This window comes from Mixophyes fleayi, chromosome 4 (genome assembly GCF_038048845.1).
Source record: "Mixophyes fleayi isolate aMixFle1 chromosome 4, aMixFle1.hap1, whole genome shotgun sequence".
NCBI classification, from domain to species: Eukaryota; Metazoa; Chordata; class Amphibia; order Anura; family Limnodynastidae; genus Mixophyes; species Mixophyes fleayi.
This window is the reverse complement of record NC_134405.1, coordinates 203,929,204-203,949,969: the sequence shown is the minus strand read 5'-3', so window position 1 is coordinate 203,949,969 and position 20,766 is coordinate 203,929,204. Positions and strand designations below refer to the sequence as shown.

General features: G+C 40.8%; 1 protein-coding gene and 1 long non-coding RNA gene across 2 annotated transcripts in view; one reads left to right on the top strand and one right to left on the bottom strand.

Moving 5' to 3' along the window:
- Positions 1–16,919, bottom strand: part of FGFR4 (fibroblast growth factor receptor 4) — a 52,797-nt gene extending 35,878 nt beyond the window's left edge. The window contains exons 1-2 of the mRNA XM_075209155.1: positions 16,815–16,919; positions 15,384–15,447 (exon numbers count right to left, since the gene is read on the bottom strand). The gene's annotated coding sequence lies outside the window, so the exon portion shown is untranslated. The remainder of the gene's footprint in view (positions 1–15,383; positions 15,448–16,814) is intronic.
- Positions 16,920–16,945: 26 nt separating this feature from the next.
- Positions 16,946–20,341, top strand: LOC142152475 (uncharacterized). The gene is made up of 2 exons (XR_012691341.1): positions 16,946–17,010; positions 20,081–20,341. It is a non-coding gene; the product is annotated as an uncharacterized LOC142152475 (long non-coding RNA).
- The last annotated feature ends 425 nt before the right edge of the window (positions 20,342–20,766 follow it).

Here is a 20,766-nt window from a genome sequence, read left to right as displayed (position 1 = left end):
TGATTGTTGGGAATATGTTTTGTACTTCGTCAGTGTTTTCCAATTTGTATACGGTGCATGCGTTTAGTTTTTTCTTGATTAAACCTTTCTCTTTAATAAACCAGGTTACTATTAATAGTGGGGTTTTGAGATGCAGTGTGAGTGTGAATGCAGATTAAATGTAAGTATTTTGACTACAGGTCACTAGATTAGCAAGTGAGTGGGGAAAATTTAGAGCATTTGGAAAGATCTGGATTACATATGTGCAGGTCTGGGTGGCATGAGTGGTATGTGCGGAGGTAGGAGAGACATGTAGAGTCATCTGAAGAGCATGTAAGGTGGTCTGGGTGGTATGTGGGTAGGTCTGAGGAGAATATGGAGAGCTCTACATGGCCTATGCAAAAGCCTGAATGGCATGTGTGGGAGTTTTGGAGTACAGGTGGGATTTGAGTGCATGTCAGGGGTATTTTGTGGCAAGTGGGAGTTTGAGTGCTTGTGGGCATGTGGTGCCATTTTTTTTGCAAGTAAAGGGGCATGTGGGGGCACTTTGGGATGATTGATGGGGGTGCTGAAGTCATTTTTAGGGTGTTTTGCAATTATTAAAATTAAGGATAATGTACAGCCCTTTTGAAGGTTGGAGTGCCTTGAAATATGTCAGGTTGCCTGTCACTGGTCTTGGTCCATCCATACTATTGCTGTCCTTCCTGCTGACTCCTGCTGGGTTGTCAAAGCAAAGGTAAGAGAATCAGCTTGTTTTCCAGGTGCCAGTAAGTCCTCTGTGATGGCTGGCGGGTGGTGGGTGTGAGAGATGAGAAGCTTGATACTGAAGGTAAATTGATGCCAAAGGGTGTGCAATCCACTTTCCTATTACTATTCAGTGAAAAATCTGGGTAGAAGATATTTCTTATTACTCCATATATTGGTATGTTTTCATGAGACAGGCTATATTCAGGAGACTTACTATAACATCTTCTTGATCAAGGTAAAACAACATATCAGCACACTACACTTAGGGGGGAATTCAATTCTCTACGTTGTTACTAGAGATGGTCACTGACCCCCGTGTTTTAGTTTTGGATTCGGTTTTGGATCTGGATTACCTTCGCGTTTTGGTTTTGCAAAACCGCCCTTGCGTGTTTTGGTTTTGGTTTTGTTTTGCTATTTTCGAAAAAAATACAATTTTTTTGGTCTAAAATAACCTAATTTAGTGCTCCACCAGTTTCTTAGATAAGTGAGGTAATTCTAAAGATAATAAATGATGAAAAAAACAGTTTAATCCCTGGTAGGCCGTTCTTAATTCGAACACTTGTCTGCAAATTATACAGACAAACCTAGTTGTCTACCTCCTCTATCTTTGATTATTGGCAATGTAGCCATCGTCTTTGGGTGTATATTACACCCTACACTTGTAGTTGAATATTAAAAAAAGCAGCCTGCACAGACTGTGGAACTAGAAAGTAAAATTAAATGGACCACGGTAGTTTGGTGGCTATCTATTCCCCCCCCCCCCCCCCCCCCGCCCTCCACTTGTAGTTGAATATAAAAGAAAGCAGCCTGCACAGACTGTGGAACTAGAAAGTAAAATTAAATTGACCACGGTAGTTTGGTGGCTATCTATGCCCCCCCCCCCTACCCTCCACTTGTAGTTGAATATAAAAAAAGCAGCCTGCACAGACTGTGGAACTAGAAAGTAAAACTAAATGGACCACAGTAGTTTGGTGGCTATCTATGATCATATGTGGACTGCTTTGAATCCATTCTGAGCGCAAAGCACTTGTAGTGGTAAAAATTATTTGGTAAGATACTGCTGACAAATATGACTTTTGACAGCCAGAAATATTTATGCACAATTAGGGGGGACACCCCAAAAGCACTGGGGAGTGCTAAAAATTAAAACAAAATAATAAACCTCTATCCTCCTCTCTGCACTTGTGATTTTGGTTAGAGCAATTGCAAGAACAATATTGTATTCTCTGTCCCTGCTCTAATCAGCCTGTGACTACACCCTGCTCTCTCCCTCTGTCAAATGGCGATGGATTGCTGTGGAGGAGTGTATTTATAAAGTTGAAGTATCGCGAGAACCGAGCCCAGAGATCCGACGACGTCACGATGACGTTCGGCCTCGATTTCGATTTGGAGTGGGCGGGAGAGTACCGAGCTCCTCAGCTCGGTACTCGGATAGCCAAAGTTTGGGTGGGTTCGGTTCTAGGGGAACCGGACCCGCCCATCTCTAGTTGTTACTATGGTAATAGATGCACATTATTACCTTGCTGTGAGCCATGTTAAAAACACCGTACTAATGGTAATAATAGCTGACAACTGACTCCAGTTCAGGAAAGTATGGAAAGTGTACTGCATCACTGGTCTATCTGAGAAGTCAAAAAAGGTACAAGCATATACTTTACCAAATCTGGCTGCTGGTGCAGAGGCAATAGATGAAACGGACACATTTGTCTATTAGTACGGGGAGGATAATGAGAACCCTAAAGTGCTCCTGAAAACGTTTGAGGAGATATGTTTATCCATAAAGAATGTAATAAATGGACAAAGATATAGTTAATACCACGGATCAAAAGGGTGATGAAAATGTGTCAACATTAAAACGACTAGAAAAAAAATGTGATTTTGGCGCCATTAAACTAATCAGAGACAGATTTGTTTGTGGTACTCATAATGATACTGTACGCAGACAGTTGTTAAGAAAAAAAGAATTTGACTTTAGACAGTGCCCATCTGCATGCATGATGAACAGTCTGAGAGGAGTACAAGGGTATTAAGGAAAGAGGCAGAAGTATATAGTATACAGCACACACCACCACAATACATGCAATGTCAAAACAGTGGCGTGCACCACCCACATGAGCGGTAATTATGCTCAGGCTTTAATTAACGCTAAATTCCTGCAATACATGGAACTACTAGTTTTCCTCTTACCTCACCAACCGCTCCTTCTCAGTCTCTACTCATGATTCTACATCACCCCCTCTTCCCCTACCCGTTGGCATTCCTCAAGGCTCCGTTCTTGGCCCCCTGCTTTTCTCCCTCTACACCTCCTCCCTTGGTGTCCTCATCCACTCCTTTGGCCTCCAGTACCACCTCTATACTGATGATACCCAAATCTATCTTTCATCCCCTAACCTCTCCCCTTCCCTTCTGTCTCGTGTCTCCTCCTGTCTCTCGGCCATCTCATCTTGGATGTCGCAACGCTTCCTTAAACTCATTATTTCCAAGACCGAGCTTATAGTCTTCCCCCCTGCCAGGACTCTCCCACCTCCCCCCCTCTCTATTTCTGTTAATAACACTACCCTCGTTTCTGTCCCCCAAGTCCGATGCCTTGGGGTCATCCTTGATTCCTCCCTCTCATTCAAGCCTCACATTCTGTCCCTCTCAAAATCCTGCTACTTCCAACTTCGGAATATATCTAAGATATGTCCCTTTCTCACCACGAAAGCTACGAAAACCCTTGTTCACTCGCTTGTTATCTCTCGCCTTGACTACTGTAACCTCCTTCTCTCTGGCCTACCTGATTCTCGCCTTGACCCTCTTAAATCTATCCTCAGTGCTGCTGCCCGCCTCATTTTTCTCTCCCGCCGCTCTATCTCTGCGGTCTCCCTCCGACAGTCACTACATTGGCTCCCCATACCCTACATAATTAAATTTAAACTCCTCACCCTTAAAGCTCTTAGTCAATCTTCCCCTCCCTACATCTCCAATCTCATATCTATCTACACTCCTACCCGCCCCTTCCGCTCTGCCTCTGACCGCCGCCTCACTACTTCACTGATCACCTCCTCTCAATCTCGTCTTCAGGACTTTGCCCGGGCTGCTCCCCTGCTGTGGAACAATCTTCCACGTTCCATCAGGTTAGCATCTACTCTCAAAGGCTTCAAGCGTGCCCTTAAGACTCATTTCTTTATTCAAGTATATCAGTCCTCCTAACTTTCTTGTCCTAGCTCTCTCCCCCAGTTAGTACCACCCTTTATGTGTCTCCCCCTTCCCTTTTGGTTGTTAGCTCTCATGAGCAGGGCCCTCTTTCCTTGTGTGCTCCATCTACTGTTCCTTCACCCTCTGTACCTCTTGGCCTGCTTCGCTAGCCCATTTTTCCCTGTTTTATTAAGCTTCGGCCTTCTTCTTGCTGATTTCTACCATCCCTTTCACCATCTGTCAGATATAATCTGATTTGCTTTACCCTGTCATCTGTATTTGTATATATTTGTGTATCATGTTGTGTTTTGGTTCTGTTTTCTATATATGTAATGAACGGCACTGCGGACCCTTTGTGGCGCCTTATAAGTCAAAGATAATAATAAAAAAAATGCTGCAAATACACAATTGCAACTAGCACATTACATGAAACAAGGAAGGAAAGGCAGTCACATAGAGTCAATAATGTGGAGACAATGTCAGTATCAAAACCTGCCAATGCGATAGATTGTGAGAGTATAGATCTGGTCACTGAAAAGGAAAAAAATCTTTACTAGCCTCTGTGTCAAACATAACGGAAAGATAAAAATGAGACTGGTGCCAAGTGCAACGTCATGTCAAAGAGTCTCCTGCACAGAGCAAACCCACAGGCACTAATTGACCAGACAGATTCAGTAAACCTTGTGGTGCATGGAGGTCAAATCATCAAAACTATGGGCACGGCCACACTATAGTTCATGTGTGTGCCATTCACACTAGAGTTCACATGTGCGTCATTACAGTTTCACATCGTTGATTATGATAACAGACCACTGCTAGGTCTGCCTGATAGCATTAAACTGGGCTTGATACACCTGAGAGCCGAAGTCCATATGGGACAGCAAGAAACTCCAGGGGTAAATGTATTAACTTCCGATTTTTTCAACTCGCCCCTATTTGGCGAGTTTGCAGTGAAAATTTAAAGCGGCAATGGCTTTAAAGGCATTGTTTTGCATTTAAAGCCATTGACATTTTAAATTTTCACTGCAAATTCACTGTATAGTGGCGAGTTGCAAAAATCAGAAGTTAATATATTTACCCTCAGAGCCCAAGGAATTCAAAGATCTGTTCGACTGTGATACCACTGATATAAACTCCCTGTCATTTACCACATGCGACTAGATGAATCGATTGTCTCCAACGCATCCCCATTGCCATGAAAAACAAAGTGCTTGCTGAACTAGACTATATAACAAGACTCTGTATAACTTGCCCGATAGAGGAAGCAACACAATGGGTCTCAGCCATGGTAGATGCAGTGAAAATAACAGTTCAGTTGGACTATGTATAGACCCCATAAAGCAAAGCACTGCTGATGTCTCGACACCCATTGAGAACGGTCAAACAAGTTATTGCTGATATGCCTGAGGCAAAAATCTTCAACACCCTGGATGCTAAAAGGGGATTTTGGCAGATACCCCTGCACAAAAGTCATTCATGATACCCACTGGAAAATATGCTTTTTTGCGTGTGCCTTATGTACTGATCTGCAGTGAAGTTTTCCAATGATGTATAGAACAGCTATTTGCAGGATACCCTTGTGAAATTATTGTCGATGACATCCTCATTTGAGAGGTCATTGATTTATTATATCATACACCCTGTAGAGGTACTATTCAAAGCAGCTCCACAAGGGGCACCCTCACCTTGAAGTCACCAAGCGCAGGGCCAGAGAGTCACTATATTGGTCACTATGTTCAGTGACATTAAAAGAGAAGTCTCTGTATGTGGTCCCTGCAATGCTCTCAAAGAACATCAACTAAAGGAACCTCTGCAACTGCACAAGTTTCCCTGGTCTGTCACTGCTGCAGACGATTTTTGAATGGAGAAGGAAAATCTAGTTTTTAGGGACTTTTATTCGGAGTGGTTTTGAGATCGACTACATGCCCAAACTCACCAGTGCCATTGTTATTGCCAAACTCAGGAGACACTTTGCTAAATATGGCATCCCAACAACTCATCACGGATAATGCTATACAGTTCATGAGTAGAGAGTTTTAGTCCATTTCTAAAATAACATAAAATCCGTGTGCTTTGGAACGATAATCGTGGATCGTTGGAGCATGCACACTAATGCCGAACGGTCGTTTATTGTGTGATGGGCCTATTAATCGGGTCAAAAGCCTGTAGTGTGTACTCAGCTTTACTGTACATGGTGTACAAAAGTCCATCCTTTCTCTTCCCTGTTCCACCTCTCAATTCGTATGGAGTTGTAAGCAAGGACGGATTAAGGGGGCCCCCAGCTAGACACAGGGGGGCTGTTTTTTTTAAAACAATTGGGGGGGGGGGGGCGGGAGGCTGAAACACACTATCCAATGAGCGAGGGGATATTAACTGAATAAGGGGCTGAGTTTATGGAGGAGGGCTATATATTAATTGTGAATATGAATTATTTAATGCCGGGGGTGATTGTCAAAAATGATTATATTTATTAAACGTAAATGCTATTTCATTTATTGCTGGGCTGTTTGAAGGGAGGGCAATAGGTTTATATATTAAATGGGAATACTATTAATTTAATGTTGGGGATTGTTGGAGGGAAATAGAACTGTTTAGCGAATGTGAATATTATTATTTTAATGTTGGAGCTGAAGGGAGGCCTAATTATAAAACATGGGTGCTATTGGTGATGGTTGGAGTTTTCCAAATTTCATGAACCCATTTTTTTTTCCAAATTGGGCCCCTAATATTCCAGGATCCAGACAAGCAGTAACTGAGCTAAAGATACCAGCAGCCACAAGTGGTGAAAGTGACAAGAACAGGTAGGAGAGAGTAGGACAGTCTGCCAACTGTCCTGAATCTGGTGGTGCAGTCCCGAATCTGGGTGACTGTCTCACTTAGTCAGGATTTGGTCCAACTGCAGGGACAGTTGGGAGATATGTCCTGCTGCACACTGTACTGCTCATGAAGGCAGAACTATGTGCACCTAAAAGTAGTACACACAGTATTGCATGTGTATTTATCTAAAATGATAACCACGTTACTTTATAGGGGCCCCCATGTCTAAAGTGCTCCGGGCCCCCCAGAGCCTTAATCCTGCTCTGGTTGCAAGTGTAATTTATGTTCAGACATGAATTGCATGCAATTACATTTATCTGGGTATGAGCAGAGCTATTTCATGCAAGATACAATATGCAAATAAACTTACATCCAAACATGGATCAGGCCCTGAGAGTCTATATTTCCAATTAATATCAAGTGTCTCCTTATCTAGTATTGTTTTGATTTCCTTAAAGAAGTTCCACTCTATTGTTTAGTAGTACAACTGGCTGGGAAGCATTGTGGGTAATTCTTATTGTAGAATTTAAAAAGATACTTGGACGAAAAGTATATTTCCTTAAGTCAAGCCACATAGGCTTTCAAATCTTTAAGGGGCCTATTTAATAATTTTCAGTATCCCTCTACTTATAACTAAAGGATCGCAGCAGATAACTGAGATATCTGCTGAATTTCCACTGCTTTCAAATGCAAAAGCAGTCCCCATAGGTTTTAATGGGAACAGCTATTTTGCGTGATTTAGCAAGTTCCAAAACTCAAAGTTCCTGTACATCAATGAGAAGTTGAGGGGACAGGGGAGAAACAAGGGTTATATGTAACTGACTAAGGGAGAACTGTTAAACAAAATGAAAACTATAAGACTACTCAAAAAAATACATCAACAATACTGGAGGGAAATATATTGATAAAGTCTATGGCATTTTTTAAACTCACAACAAGAAGTACTAATAATCAACCCTCATGAAAATATAATTATAAGGCATACATTATAACAAAAATAATAACTCAAAACCAAGTAGTCACTGTAATGCAATGTAGTTCTATTAACAATATACTGGCGAGTCAATCCCATGCAAACCTTATTAAAAATTCTGTATAGTCTTTCATTCCAATATTGGGTCCTGGTGACCATGGGTGGAACATAGTATCTTTGATTCCCATAACACAAATATGAGGTAGAGAGGGCCTGATGATGCCACTCAGCCCAACCCGACCCTAGTTCTGCTCTCAGAAGAGTAGAGCGGGGGACTTTTCTGAAATCACATGGGTCCAGTGAATGTTGAAGCCCCAATCTTTTAAGAGCAGAGCCTGGTCTGCTGGAGGGTTACCTAGCATCACCGGGCCCATAAAAGTAGCACCCCCTGATGCCCTTTCAGTGTGTTAGCTTCATGAGTCCATTTATCTTGGATATTAGACCATGCTCAGGGTTATGTATCACAAATAGATTACCCAATCTGTAGGCAATCTTCAGCTTCTGAAGAGGTTTTGTCTAAGGGCTAAATTCCCTGCAGTAGAACACTATGGCCCTGGAAAAGTCAGCATACACTTGAAAATAGTAGATGAGCAATTTCTCTTTTTGGTAAAAGTGCATTCTCATTAGAAAATCACTGGGGGTACCCAGGGGATGGGTATTTGAACTTTGGAAGACTAGGGGATCCTACTAGTTAGGGTTTGCCAGGTCTGCTGCTGCTGGAAGCAATTTTCTAAAGAGACCTTGGTTATAGGGTCTAGGGCTTAAAGTACTGTATCAGGAATGCCTTTCACTTTAATATTGTTGCAACTGGCACAATCCCCCAAATCAGTTTCTCTTGCATGATCTGTAAGGATTCTTCTTGGGTCTTCTGGGCTTATAAAAGATCATTACGTGAAGCTACAAAGTCAATGTGCCACTGAGTGCCTTCGGAATGGTTGCGAGGGCAATCTGCAGTGAACAGATTTTTCCTCACATCTCATAGAGGTGCACAGGAAAATATGCAACGTTAGGGTATCGCAAACTTGTCACCCATTGTTCTATGATATCTAAGTGGATTTCTGTTAGTAAAGTGAGAATATCTGCTTTGATGTCTGCTCTTGGTGAAGAGAGAAGTGCCTGAATTGTTTTCTGTGTTAGAGGAGACTGCTGCTGTAGTAATGGGGTCTCCTGAGGTGTATTTGACACTCATCCTAGAGCAAGTAGAGGAGGTATAGTTGCAGGGGGTTGCCTTTATTGTCGGACATTGGACACGTCATGCCATCTAGGGCCTGTATCCATTGCATGTACTGCAGAGTGAAAACTGCTCCACTGTACAGGAGCCCTTATCTTTTCTTCTCTTTGCCATTCTGGAGACACGTGGTTAGTGTTCGTAGTTGCAGTGCTGGTTTGTGCTATTGTTTTTGTCACTTTTGGTGTCAGTATATCTAAAGTCTCTCACTACGCACTGGATGCTTGGCACACCCACAAATACTACTTTTTTAACACCAATTTAATTAAGGACAATTTAATAGTACTACTATATATGAGGTAAAGTTTAAGGCTGGGTACACACTACAGGTTTTTCACTCAATTATCCTGCCGATCACATGATAAACAACAGTTAGGTGCGATATTGCATCCAATAAGCACATTGTATTGTTTCATTTGATTTTATAAATGGGATCAAAAAATCTCTATAAACGATGGAACGATGTTGGGCAAATTTTGAAGTATTGCACTCAAGACCAGCAGTGTATAGAGATATCCATAGAGTTTACAGAGTCACGATCTTTTCAGCCGATGAAGAGCACAGATCTGAAGGTAAATCTTGTAAAATGTGTATAGTGTGTACACATGACCTTCATTCGTTGGTAAAATCGTTAACCATATCGCATTGGGAGAAATATTCTGTAGTGTGTACCCAGTCTAACAGCATTTTAGAAAACAAAAAAACCTAAATTTCAAAAATGATATATTTTATTAAGTTTGCTAATTTTCTGCTACTTTATATATGATCACATATTACTCCATTTCTAGCATCCTCTACCTATACTGAATAATGCTCTTAGGGCCTGTTTCATTAAGGAGAGCAAAACAAGAAAAAGGAATAACTTTGCACCTTGGCAAAACCATGTTGCATTGGAGGAGAAGTCAATTTAAAATATGGGGACAGATTTTGCAGTGTAAAAATAAATCTATCAAGTATTTAACTTATGTTTAATATAATAAACTAAGTTGCACTAGACTGGGTATGCTATATTGTGGTGTACTATATGTGGGGGAAAAACACATACAAAATTCAAATATGTACCTTTGTTCTGAGATCGTAAAATGCAATTTGAATTCCACTTCCTAATCCCTAAACACTGGAGAATTATCTAATATCTAACTCTGCTCCATTTGATCAGAGCTGCAATATCTGCTCCAAAAGCATAACAATAGGGCTCTATGCACATTAGTGCATAGGGCTCTTTAAAATATATAGAGCTCTTAGGGGGGTATTCAATAGGCGGCGGGAACGCCTAAAATCTTGCGGTCCGCGCACTATTACCGTTATTATGGTAATAGTGCACGGAAAAACCGTTACTACGGTAATTTTCTCACTGGATTTCAGCTCGCAGCTCCCGCAGCCGCAAGGTGAAAACCAGCTAACTACTACCGTAATAACGGTAGTAGTTTTTACGCGGCGGGGAAACAGCACAATTGAATATGCCTCTTAATGTTTAAAAAAACAGCTGGTTAAATAAATGATACATGAACAAAATGTGTATTTTAATGAAGTACACAAGATTGGTAAGTTTAACTTGTGAAAATACGGTAAATGATTTACCTCGCAATGAATAAGTGTTCATTGATTTTCAGCATATGCTTGTTACATTAAGTGCTACATTAATTACCGTTGGATTTCATGGCACCACTTTGGTTCATGTGACAGCTGCAGTGCTTGCTAGAGTGCTAGCACCTTGAATTAGTAGTGAAAGTGGTATGGTATGGTATATAATGATATGTTGGGGTGGAGTAACGGGTCTAATGTCATAATAAATCACAGGGTCACTTTCATCGTTTGCTTCTTTGCTAATTGCTCAAGTAATTAACTGAGACTTTGCACAGCAAATGTCATAAAATGGTGCTGAGTCTCATTAGGAGTCATTTATTACACCTCATAAAAACCCTGTGTATATAGTGAGAATACTGAACATTCTGGCAAGGACCGTATATGCCAAACAGGAACGGTGGAAGAGAACTAATGTCTCTACACCCTCTTCACTGCTGTCTCCAGGCCTTTTTTACATGCATGCCACACTGATCTAGTCACATGACACAGTTTAAGGGGTCTTACACAACAGGTTCAGAGTTCTGTGAGTTGACTGTCCTTCCCAAGGCCATTGACGTGGCTTAATACAAGTGACTGATTAACATTTTGCTGACAGGGGATCAATGAAGTCTTGGTGAGAAATATTTGGGATGAATTAAACAATCCCTAACTAATCATCACTAGAGACTGTCTGCAATGTGATCAGGGTTTGGTCTGTAATGAGGCAGATGGTCTCAAATTTAGAGGAAACAAAATAGAGGGAATATATATGTGAAGTGCACTTTGTCTTAAACTGGCAATATTAATAAAGTGGTCCAAGATTGCCACTTGTGATCCTGTTGCTTGGCTTGAGTGTAGAATGGCTAAATCTGTAAAATTTAGACAGTCACATGTGTGGTCAAATGGAAACTCCTCCTGAGCAATGGAGTCAGTCTCTCTTAGTAGAGTTTAGCTAAATCTGAAAAGTTTTGCACAAGTTGAATTTCCTGGCGTTACAGACTGTTTTTACTACTTTCCGGCAATACAATCTTTGCTTTTGTTTTGCCATTCGGAGGAATATCATTCCGCACTGTGTTTATAAATTCACATTTTGCGGAATTTATTGTCTATTACAGTTCTAGATACACTCTGCCCTAACAGACAACACATTGCAGGATATGTCCAATGCATATGTGTAATATAAAGTCCCAGCAGTATGCACAGAAAACAAATATTCAATTAATGTCACCTGTTAATAATATAGTCATTAATGACCAAACATAAAATACATTTATTAGGATGTTCCTAATCTCTACTGTACATAAAATGCATTTTTACAGTTACTCCTGATTGCAAGCACATGTTCTAACTTATATACATGACCATCATCACTAGACCTGTAGCTGGTACAAGTGATACAACAGAAAAACAAGTAACATAGAAACAAAAAATTTGATGCCAGGTAAGAACCACTTGGCCCATCTGCCTAATTTTTACCCTATGGAAACCCCAAAAGCACGTTTGAGATGCTCAAAAAGTGAATCAGACGCTGCTGCGCGCGCTTAAGCTTGGCACACCCTTACTGTACATTGACTACATGCATATGTCCATTCCCCTCCTTGTTCCAGACATGAACACAGTATTCCAGACAAGGCTGTACCAATGACCTATACAGCATACTTGCCTACTTTTGTTGGCAGCTTTCTGGGAGGGGGTCCATCGAGGGGGCGTGGCCACGCGCGGTGCACCGTTAGGCTCTGCCCCTGCCAAGCTTAGACTACTTTGACCAATCACAGTAGGGGGCGGAGCCACGCCACCGTGTTTAGCCCCACCCCCACCATCTTAAACACCGGCAACAGTTAGAATCGGGATTTTTGCCTGCTCTCTCGGGAGTCCGGGAGAACAAAAATTCGGGAGTCTTCTGGACATTCCGGGAGAGTAGGCAACTATGCTATACAGTGGCATTATTACTTCTTTCTTTCGGCTACTGATTCATCTCCCTATGCAACCAAGCATCTGACTTGCCTTCCTCATTGCTTTGTTACATTTCTTACCTACCTTTAAGTCACCTGAAATAGTGACTCCTAGATCCCTTTCCTCCTCAGTAGTTACCATTAATACTATATTTAGCCTTTGGGTTTTTGAGACCCAAGTGCATGATTTTGTATTTTTTTGCATTAAATTGTAGTTGCCACTCTCTTGAACATTCCACAGGTCAACCCTTGCAGAGTGAGACAGGGCTGAGAGATGAGAGGTAGACAGGCTGACAGGTAAAAGAGAGACAGTCTGAGAGACACAGATTGAGCGTTTAGGCAGAAACAGCTAGAGATAGAGAGGGAGGCTGAGAGGCAGCTATGAGAGAGACAGGCTGAGAGCAAAAGAGAGACAGGCTGAGAGAGAGACAAGTTGAGAGCTTAGAGACAGCTGTGACAAACTGGCTGAAATGCAGCTATGAGAGATACAGGCTGAAAGAGACAAAATGAGGTTAAAAGATTGACAGATTGAGATCTTAGAGAGAGACAGTTGTGAGAGACAGCTATGAGAGAGACAGACTCAGAGGTAAAAGAGACAGGTTGTGAGAAACAGGCTGATAGAGAGAGATAGGATGAGAGAAACAGATATGAGAGAGACAGGCTAAGTCATAAAAGAGACAGGCTGAGAGACATATTGAGAGCTGAGAGAGAGAATGTTGAAGCATATACAATTCCCCATGTTGTACTTTAGAACAACGCGGAGTACGCATTATTACTGTTAGTACGGTAATTTTAACACAGATTTTTGCTTGCGGCTCACAGCGTTGAAATTACAGTACTGACGGTAATAATGCACATCTATTAACGTAGCAACGGTAATAGTGCGCGTCCTGTGTTGTTCTAAAGAACTAAATTCCCCCCGCTGAAAGCGAGAAACAGGTTGAGAACTTAAGAGAGCTGAGGGAGGCTGAGAAAGAGAGACTTCTGTAAGAGAAACATACTGCGAGAGATGTGCTCAGAGCTGTTAGAGAGGCAGCTGTGAGATACAGGCTGAGAACTGAGAGACCTCTGCTAGAGTTTGCTAAAGATCTCCCGAGGAGCACTGCACGGAAACATCTCTCCAGCCTCCACCCTCTCTACACCAGCCACTCCCTGGCTTCCACATTCTCCAAACTCCTGCACCAGACGAGTATCCCCTCCCCCACAGAAGCTCCAAGTTGCAGATTTCCCTCTTCCTCCTCCTGTCCTGCAGCAAAGAAGGGAAATTATTCAGTGGAGAACTAGCTCACTCTAATGGGTTGCTTAGTTAAAGCTTGACCCTCAGCAGTAACGGGGCCTCCGCCATCGCAACTGTGCAACTAGGCCTTAAGAAAAAGAGTCTGAGACAGCACGACAAGGACATCAGTATCTGCACAGTGTCAAGTAAATATCTGAGTGGAGGGTGATGTCTTCCTATGACACCCTGATCAATATGTTTACCGAGCTGAGTCACTGACACTAAAAAAAATCTCAATGACCAAGACCCTACTCAGCGTATACATGATATACTGACATCTTAGTCACTGACCCCTTGTCTGGTGTATATGTAAAGTGTATTTTTTGGAGGTCACATGGTTGCTCTGTGTATGATATATCAGTCACTAGGATGCTCTCCATATTGTATAGCAGTCACTAGAATGCTCACCATATTGTATAGCAGTCACTAGAATGCTCTCCATATTGTATAGCAGTCACTAGAATGCTCACCATATTGTATAGCAGTCACTAGAATGCTCTCCATATTGTATAGCAGTCACTAGAATGCTCTCCATATTGTATATCGGTCTCTGGGATGCTCTCTCTATTTTATTTCAGTATCTGAAATGCTTCCTGTATTGTATATAGTACAAAATGCCTGCCGTTGTGACTCTGCCTACCATTGCGTATTGCATTGGCCTTGCCTACCACCGATGTGTCAAGGAATAATGGTTTGCGAACCATGACTAATTTTGTATTGGCCCTACCTACAGTAGATTTGGTCCCGCTTACATGAGGTCACTTTCAGAATTTTTCCCAGGGCCACTTTAGGTTCCCAATCCACCCCTGTCTGTATGCATGTCAGGTAAAGTACTTGTTGATCTTGGCATCAAATTGAATACTGATCTTTAAATGTCCTGTAAGATGATAACTTTGATCCCAAATACACTGTCTATGTTTCTGTATCTAATAGTGGATTTAGTTGGTACCGATTTGGTTAACTTTTAATTTTGACTCCATTTGCAACTCTAAACATGTGCCTGGATGATCCCACTTGTTTATGATAAATTTGTCTGTAGCTACTCCTAAGAAGTAGCCTATTTCAAATGTCTCCTTTGGATAACAGGCTGTCTAGTTGCAGTTGCAGACTCTAATGTTATTTGAGATCTGAGGCTTAGTGTGCGGCAAGCTCTGTTAATGTACAGTCCCAGCTAGCTAGTTTTCTACTGTATGAAGCAGCAAGTATAGTGAAGTCTCCTTCATTCATCTGCCTCTTGGAATCTCTGATCATTGCCTATGGTCAGTGGGCCTATTGTGAAACAGAAGATGACAAATTATATGTGTAGCATTCATATGTGAATAGTGTATCAACAAGAAGAAGCTAAAAGTATTATGCGCTTTATTATAACAGTATCTGTATTTATTTCACCATTACCTAATTACTGCAGGAAAAAAAAAATCAAAGCATATTTCTGCAGTGGCCATAACAAATATATAAAATTACAGGAAAAATCCTGCTTTAACTCAGAAAGCTGGACACACGTTATAATCTGATGAAAGATTTAACAATAAAATTATTGGATTGTATAAAGAATTCATGCATGTGTCGGTGACCAAGCTGAGCCGTAAGTAAACAATTACTGGCCTGGGCAAGACAGAGCACTGGTGCAAATCCATGGGAACACACAGCCAGAGGGCACATTCCTACCTGGTGCTGTTGCCGGTGTCTTACACGCAGTTTCTACTTCACTGTATCCTGGAACGTTGGTGCCCTGTTTGGAAAGAGACACTATTCACTTTCTGGAAATTCAAGCATTGACTAAACACTAGGCAACCCTAACCCCAACCAGTCTGAAATGAAACATTAGTTTTTTTGCTCAGTAAACAGGCCTCCTTGCACCCAATCAGCCCCAGAATTTAAATAATAGCATTCACATTTAATATTCTTATTTTTCCTAATATAGCCATAACATTAAATTAAATAGCACACATTTAATAATTAGGCCTCCTTCCCCATTATCAGTCTGCCATTAGTGTTTACGTTTAATAAATATGCCTCCTTACCCAAAATCAGCCCCAACATTAAATTAAAAGCATCCAAATTAAATAAACCAACCGATTTTTCCCCAACATTAAATTAATAGCATTACTATTTAATTAACATACCTATTTCACTCCTCATCAGCCCCAATATTAAATAAGTAGCATTGCCCTTTAGTAAACAGACATACCACCACCACATCAGTTGCAGCATTAAATTTGTTGCATTCTCATTTATTTAACAGACTTATTTCATCCCTCATCATCCCCAACATTAAATCAATAGCATTCCCATTTAATAAACAGACATAACCCCTCTCACCAACCCTGATATTAAATTAATAACATTCACATTTAATATGCCAACCAATTTCACCCCTCAACAGTCCTGACATTAATAGTATTCCCATTTAATACTGAGGCCTATTTCCAAGTTTAATAGAGAGTATTAAAACACACATCACTTTGGGCAGCAAGGTGGCTTAGTGGTTAGCACTTCTGCCTCACAGCGCTGGAGTCATGAGTTCAATTCCTGACCATGGCCTTATCTGTGTGGTGTGTGGAGTTTGTATGTTCTCCCTGTGGTTGCGTGGGTTTCCTCCGGGTGCTCCTGTTTCCTCCCCACACTCCAAAACCATACTGGTAGGTTAATTGGCTGCTACCAAAATTGACCCTAGTGTGTGTGTGTGTGTGTGTGTGTGTGTGTGTGTGTGTGTGTGTGTGTGTGTGTGTGTGTGTGAATTTAGACTGTAATCTCCGATGGGGCAGGGGCTGATGTGAATGAGTTCTCTGTACAGCGCTGGGGAATCAGTGGCGCTATATTAATAAATAGTGATGATGATGATCACTTTCTTAACTAATACTTAACTATTTTTTATGATTAACTCATTATTACATTTTTGTATTAATGTATTATATTTATATGCACTTCAAAGAACCCCCCCTCTCTCCAACCCCCAGCCGCCCTCCTCCCTCTTCATTCTTTACAGTCCCCTTTCCACCCCAGCCCCATTTTTTTCAGCCCCCTCTCTGCTCTGCTCACCCCCATGTTTTACAGCTTTCCCCCCTGTCCTCTCTATTCTTAGAGCAATATATTTACCTTAGGGCTCCTCAACGTCTCTTATGTCTGCATTTGCTTCTTCTTGCTCTGTTATCATCTGGCTCTGTCTGCTCCTTGCTCCGTTATCATCTGGCTCTGTCTGCTCCTTGCTCTGTTATCGTCTGGCTCTGCCTTCTTCCTATTTCTTGCCTCCGTGCTGGTTCCTCTATGCAGCTTCCTGACGTCACATGTGCAGGTAGGGTGCAGAGTGTATAAATTAATCCTGCTGCTCAAGCATAGGCCAGCTCTGGTCATCTTCTGGCTGCATTTACAAACATGCCTGATAATGCTGGTATATAGGATCATTATAGGGCATCAAGCTATTTTTGGATCATATCTTTTATAACATGTCCAATAGGGATGGGCTTCTTTTGAGAACACATGCTGAGATAGCAAGTTAATTGTCCAGTATCACTCATGTGTGGCAACCTGAGTAGATATAGATAGAATAGTTTATGACGTGAGGGGAGGAGATTTGAAGAGGGGAAGAGATTATTGCAGTGGGAAACCCTAGGTTAATAGCAAATACAGTTTGAATAGGGAAATGGATTTTTTTCAGTCAGTGATGTTTATGTGCGCAAGTGTGCCTACTTGTACAACTAGCACATTTCATGATCATTCTAAAATTATGAATATTCTTGAAATGAAGCATTTTATTTAATGTAGCAGTGTTTAAATGATTTTTTTTATATAAAAAAGTAAGGTACTTGTCAATTATACAGGCAAATACTTAACTCGCCAGCACGTCACCATTTCTTCCACTTGAACCATTGTTTTCAGATCTACCGCTGCCTGTGAATAACTCAGTACGTTAGCCAGACAGAGGAAAATTTGGAAACAGCGGTACCAGTGGAAGAAGCAGTGAAGCGCTGGTGAGTTACAGTGGTGTTTAAGTTAAAAACAGAATATATTATATATTTTAAAGATTCGGAACCTTAAAGGCTATATTTTAATCCTACAAATAAATACATTTACCTAATTAGAATAACATATAAAAGGCAATACATTCACTTACCTACATGAAAGTTAATATAATTTTTTCTTTGTCTCCCTTGAGACTGCTAATGCCAAAAATGCTTCCACTGAATGCTTTATGCTGGTATTTGGCCAGCTGTGTAGCATTGGTCGCGGCTGCAGTTCGTCTATGCCTGGCCTCTTTTGGTGCGTCATTCACTTACACAACATTGGTCACATGAGAGTCCCATATGATCAATGTAATAGTGAATGACATGGCCATATAACCCGCAACCAATACTAATCAGCCCGCCAGATGGCTTCCCAAGGCATCCAATAGGGGTCCGGCACAATGGGCACATGCCATTCAGAACACTGTCCCTGATCAACGACTACCTAATTGCATGCATGTCCAACAAAGTGAATAAAATTAAAGTGTACAGCGTATCTAGCTTTGCAGTGTCAGCATAAATATTAGAGGTGCTTAAGTTTCCACAGAGTTGGTGCCTATGACTCCCACAAGAAGTGGTTCTGGGGAAAAAATAATAGATTCAGGAAAGGATTGGACAACTTCCTAACAACATGGATTTAAAGTCTCTTTCAACCTAAAGAATTACGTAACCATCTCATTTGTAGGCCACTGACTAGTGATATCCTGTGAATTTATGTTGGGATCAAAGGTCAACATTAGCTGTGATTGGGAGTTAGCAGGCACCGTGACCAATGTGGCATTTAAAGATCCATATAAACTTTATCTTTAAATGCCACCATCGCATTAATGTTTTATAAATTTATATTATCATGCCAAGTCTTTTTACGAAATCCTTTTTGTGCCTCTCTCTGGCAATGACTATGTGTGTTGTGTTTGTTTCTTGTTTACTGCTTAGTGTGTAACCATTCCTCAGCTTGTGGTGTGCGGTTTTAGCAGTTCATGTGATGGAAAGCAACAACTGGCGCTATCAACACAGAATATTATTCACTGTTTAAACTCTCTCTTTGCATCCTTCAAATCTAGCTGCTCCCTCCCTTCTCCTCTCTGCCATCCTCAGATTCCAGGCTGATCTAAACACTATAATGAGTGCAGCTGCTGCTTGGAAACTGATACACTGTCTCTTTAAGGGCTAAAGAAAATTTGTTGTCTTTTAAGCCTTTAATGCCACAGAGAGTTTAAGGAGACCAACAGAATAGACAGGGATAATGTGGCACAAACTAAAGCATTATCCTAATAGAAAAATTACAACTTCTCCACCCATCCACATATATGTGTATGTGTGTAGTCTTCCTGTGTAAGAGATGCATATGTATAGAATAGGAACTATTTATCTACATTTATATAATAGCATTACTGTATGTGTGAAAGTATATTTTCTGCATATATTAGTTGTTAAAAATCTTTGACTGTAATTTTGAAGCCTGTATAACTTCAGTTCTTCTTGACTATATTATTTCTGTTTACCCAGGCAAATATTCAGTCATTTATTTGTTTATGGTGTTGATTTGTCACAGCGGATTAATTAAAATATTGTAGTTGACATATAAAACACACACAAGCATATATGTTTTAACACAAAACATTCAGCAAATAAAAGAGCAAATTGTAATCAAACAGAAAATCGCAGCAAGTATAGGACAGGAGAGACAGTTGTTCATGATAAGATTTTGATCAGGACAAACAGGAATTTCAATTGGACAATGGCCACATCCAAACGCTCTAATGGTGCTCCATGTGATCCAGCTGTTCAGCCGGATCTTTTACATTTCGACACACATGGGTATGGTCAAATCTGGCATATTGTCCTGTGTATGAGCATCTTAACACATGCAGTGCTCAAAAGCAGAGAAAAGCCGACACAGGAGATTGGACTTTCACTCTTTCCTGTCTGTAACTCTAAATTATTTACTACAACTGAACCTGGCAGACAGTTAACACTTATGGAACGCTTAACACCGAATTCTGCAGAAACAATTTACAACATTAACAACAATGATCTGCAAATTTTCCTGTTGTAAATTGAGGAATGTGAATTTAAGCTTTAAAAGATAAACTCCGGGGACCAGTGGATCCTGTGCTCTGTGAGGACAAGCATAGTTCCATAAAAGTAGATGGGACTAATCAAGTAACAGTAATAAATCAGCCCAACATTTTGAGAATGTACAGCTACTAGGAGGATAAACATAATTATATATATATATATATATATATATATATATATATATATATATATATATATATTCATTCAATGCTTTACCTTATACAGCATGGAAAGGGCAGTTTAATATTAGTACTGAGTGTATTTCTTTTTGTCAAACAGGAGACAATGCAGAATATTTGGGAGGGATGTGAACCTGATCGGCTAATGTCTTGCATAGACACAAAACAACTGCTTGAAATGTCAGAGACTTTGTGGGACATTGTTAGAGAACTTGATATATAGCCTTGAGTAACTTTCACACTGAGGAGCTCCAGGAATGCAGAGCAGGAACGATCACTCTTTTCCCAAATACTCATGTCATTCTGTCATTGTTCAAAACTGGAGATAAACAGATTGAAATAAAATTGTTATTTACAATTAGCAGAAGTTCCCCTTACCGGCTTCCAGTTCTTTTGGTTGCTATGTATCTTGTAATCACTACATGGATCATTTACTAATTGCAAAATAAGCAGATGCACAGCATAGTTAAGCAAATATGTCAGTTTGTCCAGCTAGTGCTAACAAAGTGCATGACCGCATCCTGCTATTGGAAATTGCTCCAGTAAAATTGGGGTGCAACTTCTTTTTTTCAGGGATTTAAATTGCACATGGTAGAAAATGTTCTATCTACAGTTCATTAATTTGAACTTTTCTTTTCACCTGAGGACACATAAAAAAAATAGTGCATTGCAGGGCAAACAGGCTTAGAACCTACCTATTGAAGAGTAATATCCCCAAATGCCCCCTCTCCCCACCTTAAAATCCATACTTGGCTACTCTCCTGGGAACGTCCGGGAGGCTCCTGA